Source organism: Lissotriton vulgaris, chromosome 2_1 (assembly GCF_964263255.1).
Source record: "Lissotriton vulgaris chromosome 2_1, aLisVul1.2, whole genome shotgun sequence".
NCBI classification, from domain to species: domain Eukaryota; kingdom Metazoa; phylum Chordata; class Amphibia; order Caudata; family Salamandridae; genus Lissotriton; species Lissotriton vulgaris.
The window spans coordinates 1412778141-1412782206 of record NC_141687.1 but is presented as its reverse complement, the minus strand read 5'-3'; the positions used below and the strand labels follow the sequence as shown (position 1 = coordinate 1412782206).

The 4066-nt window shown below is 51.7% G+C and overlaps 1 non-coding gene and 1 pseudogene across 1 annotated transcript; both read left to right on the top strand.

Moving 5' to 3' along the window:
• The first annotated feature begins 204 nt into the window (after window positions 1–204).
• Window positions 205–358, top strand: LOC147732677 (5.8S ribosomal RNA). Its single transcript, XR_015308976.1, has one exon. It is a non-coding gene; the product is annotated as a 5.8S ribosomal RNA (ribosomal RNA).
• A 441-nt stretch (window positions 359–799) lies between these two features.
• LOC147732676 (28S ribosomal RNA) lies at window positions 800–3531 on the top strand (annotated as a pseudogene).
• Window positions 3532–4066: the final 535 nt, after the last annotated feature.

The window sequence follows — 4066 nt, the reverse complement described above, 5'->3', positions numbered from 1 at the left end:
ACCTCGTCTGTGGGTGGGGGGCACTCCCAGGCCTTGCGCCTGGCAATGTTATATTCTCCCAATGGTGCAATCTGACTCCCAGAGGGGAAGCCTTGAACGGGGCGCCCGGGCCGTCTTGCCTGCGGGCGCTGGACGATTGGCGTCGCCTTCATCCCGCCTCTCCTGCACCCGCAGGTGAGCGAACGTTTTCAAAAAGTTGCCTGTGACTCTTGGCGGTGGATCACTTGGCTCGAGCGTCGATGAAGAACACAGCTAGCTGCGAGAATTAGTGTGAATTGCAGGACACATTGATCATCGACACTTTAAACGCACCTTGTGGCCCCATGTTCCTCCCGGGGCTACGCCTGTCTGAGGGCCGCTCGATCGTCAATCGACCCGGGGCTTCCCCGGGATGCGGCTGGGGCCGTCGCAGGGTTAGCTACACTTCCGCTTTGTCCCCCAAAAGGGCAGACCCCCCGATCGCCCGTGGCAGGGTCCCTCACCGGGTCCTGCCACGGAGGTACGCCGCTGGCGTGCCTAGCCCCTGAGAAAGGGGCCTGGCGCTTGGTCCTCACGTTTAGCGCGTGGCTGTCTGTGGTGTTCCACCGGCTGCCCGCGCGCACGTGCCTTGGGTGCCCACCTCTGCGTCCGGCTTCCCGGGGAGGGTGAAACCCTTCTGGATGCGATCCGGGGAAAGAGGGTGCTCGCTGCTATGACGCCAGGCCTCCTGCTTCGGCAGGGGGGCCTGGCCTTCCCCGGCAACCCCCTTTGACGCTCCGGCGTCATTCTTCCGACTACGACCTGAGATCAGACGTGGCAACCTGCTGAATTTAAGCATATCACTAAGCGGAGGAAAATAAACTAACCAGGATTCCCCCAGTAACAGCGAGTGAAGAGGGAAGAGCCCAGTGCCAAATCCCCGCCCGGCGGCGGGCACGGGAAATGTGGTGTACAGAAAACTGACTCCCCGGCGTCACTCAGGGGGCCCAAGTCCTTCTGATCGAGGCTCACCCCGCAGACGGTGTTAGGCTGGTAGCAGCCCCCGGCGCACTGGTATCAAGTCTTCTCGGAGTTGGGTTGCTTGGGAATGCAGCCCAAATCGAGTGGTAAACTCCATCTAAGGCTAAATACGGGTGCGAGACCGATAGCCAACAAGTACCGTAAGGGAAAGTTGAAAAGAACTTTGAAGAGAGAGTTCAAGAGGGCGTGAAACCGTCCAGAGGTAAACGGGTGGGGTCTCTGCAGTCCACCCAGGGGATTCAACACGGCGGGAAGGTCGGTGGCCCGGGAGTTCAGGCTCCCCTCCGCAGGACCGGGGCCCGGGCCCACCCAGCCCCCGCAGGGCGCATTTCCTAAGCGGCGGTGCGCTGGGACCGGCTCCGGGTTGGCTGGGAAGGGTTCAGGGTAGTAGGTGGCCCTCTGCTCCGGCGGAGGGTGTTACAGCCCCCTTGGCAGCAGCTTCACCGTGTCTGCAGGATGAGGGAGATTCAACCGCCTCCGTGCCCTCCCCAGAGCACCCATCCCTTGCCGCCCCTCGGGGCATGCTGGGGCATGATAGGACCCGAAAGATGGTGAACTATGCCTGGGCAGGGTGAAGCCAGAGTAAACTCTGGTGGAGGTGCATAGTGGTCCTGACGTGCAAATCGGTCGTCCGACCTGGGTAAAGGGGCGAAAGACTAATCAAACCATCTAGTAGCTGGTTCCCTCCGAAGTTTCCCTCAGGATAGCTGGCGCTCGGAGCCCTCAGTTTTATCTGGTAAAGCGAATGATTAGAGGTATTGGGGCCGAAACGATCTCAACCTATTCTCAAACTTTAAATGGGTAAGAAGCCCGGCTCGCTGGCGTGGAACCGGGCATGGAATGCGAGTGCCTAGTGGGTCACTTTTGGTAAGCAAAACTGGCGCTGTGGGAGGAACCAAACGCCGGGTTAAGGTGATGAGTACAGGCCTCAGCAAGGCCTGCGAGTGCGAAAAGGGTTCGCCCTTCTGTACGCAAAGTCCTCAGACTACATAAGAAATTGGCACCGAAACTGGAAATACAAAAACATAGTTTAATAAACCTTTAAAGGTGGTACTACAGCCCACACAACACTCTACAGTATTGTACAAGGTAGCACAAAGAACTCGGACATGCGGTCCCCTTTTATACACAAAGAAGGGGCTCATAAGTGGGCGGTTACAGCTCAAAAGTATGATTTACTACCATGTAAGGACATTTCTCAAACATGATCGATACATGGGTGGAGTTAACGGTTCATGGAACCCCTCGAATGCACATTCCAATCCTCTCTAAGCAGAAACAGATGTTACATGTACTGGGCATGCGCTAGATAAGCTGGAACTATTTATAGCCTGTTGCTGGGCAAACTCCAGGGGTGACAATCAGTGAGGTAGGAGTAGCCTCGTGGCGAGCACATGGCGGGATGTAGCCTATAAGATGGACGCCGGAAAACAAAATGGAGTCCGGCCGTACTTCCAAGTATGAGCTGAAAAACTATAACGAAGGCACAATAACATGTCTTCAGCGAATGCTTAACATTATCGCTGTTTTATTTACAACAGACGACCCTTTCAGCATTTGCTGAAGGCCTACGGTTTTCTTGGATAATCTAAATACTCATTGTTTATATCGATGCTCATCATATCCGCTATCTCTCTAGTTATAGTTTTCTTATGGGCAGCATCCCCACCAGCTTGTTTATTGGGTACACAAAGTGAAACACATAACGAACATATCATAGGGCTACATTGGATGCATACACAGCAGGTGAATAATACGGCAACAATTATACATAGTTCAGTGAGGACCTTCCAACCCCATGTAGAAATTAAGGTCCAGAACCACCCAGAGAAAGTCCAAGACCCATTTTCTTGGTGTATATCAGCTGCAATTTTGTGTAATTTGTAAATGGCTTTATACACAGAGGGAGTATGGTCAGGTATGAAAACACAGCAGCTACTTCCGATAATTCTACAAGCTCCACCCCTATCTGCTAACATAACGTCAAGAACCATTCGGTTCTGCAACGCAACAATCCTAGTAATTTGTAGCTCTTCAGTAAGATTCCCAAGAGCTGCAGCAGTTTGATTAGTAACAGCTTCCACTACTCTTGCTATTTACAACAAAGGTGCCCGATGCCGACGTTCATCAGACCTCAGAAAAGGTTGGTTGATATAGACAGCAGGGCGGTGGCCATGGAAGTCGGAATCCGCTAAGGAGTGTGTAACAACTCACCTGCCGAATCAACTAGCCCTGAAAATGGATGGCGCAGGAGAGTTGTGCCCATACCCGGCCGTCGCTGGCACTGAGAGCCGCGGGGGCTAAGCTGCAACAAGTAGGAGGGCCGCTGCGGTGACCACGGAAGCCCGGGGCGACTGCCCGGGTAGAGCCGCCACAAGTGCAGATCTTGGTGGTAGTAGCAAATATTCAAACAAGAACTTTGAAGGCCGAAGTGGAGAAGTTCCATGTGAACAGCAGTTGAACATGGATAAGGCAAGAGAACTGGGAATTAAGAAAAAAACTGCACCACTGTTGAAATACCATCTACTGTGTTAAAGCAGAAGGTGCTATGCCCAGACACGTGATTCCCACACGGGCCTTAAGGGAGATAGGCAACCTATCACCCAGGAAAGCTAATTATGAAAGTTGGACAGCACCCTTCAAAAGTTACACATTTGTTACAAAAACAGTTATTAAAAAAAAACATACAAATGAACAGAATTATTAGTTTTCCCAAATGTTCAGAAAGACACACAAAAGTAGTGACTTGGATTTTCTTTCTTTTATTCAATTTTTGTTCTTTATTTTCTTTTTTTGATAGTTGCGGATAGCCGACGCGTTTCGTCCGTTGCCGGACTTCTTCAGGGCTTAAAACAAATTCTCTGGAATCAAGTTTCACATCCGTCTTAATAAGATTTTCATGAGGTTTCTTTCATTGCTTGAAAATTAGTAAGTAAGGTCACAGATTCCGGTACACAGTCACTGTCAACAAGGAAGAAAAAGTAGGCCCACAAAGTAGTCAAGGGGCTGGAACATGCAGGAACGTCAGGTTGTGGTCTTCTGGTTTCGAATTAATTCTGTTCATTTG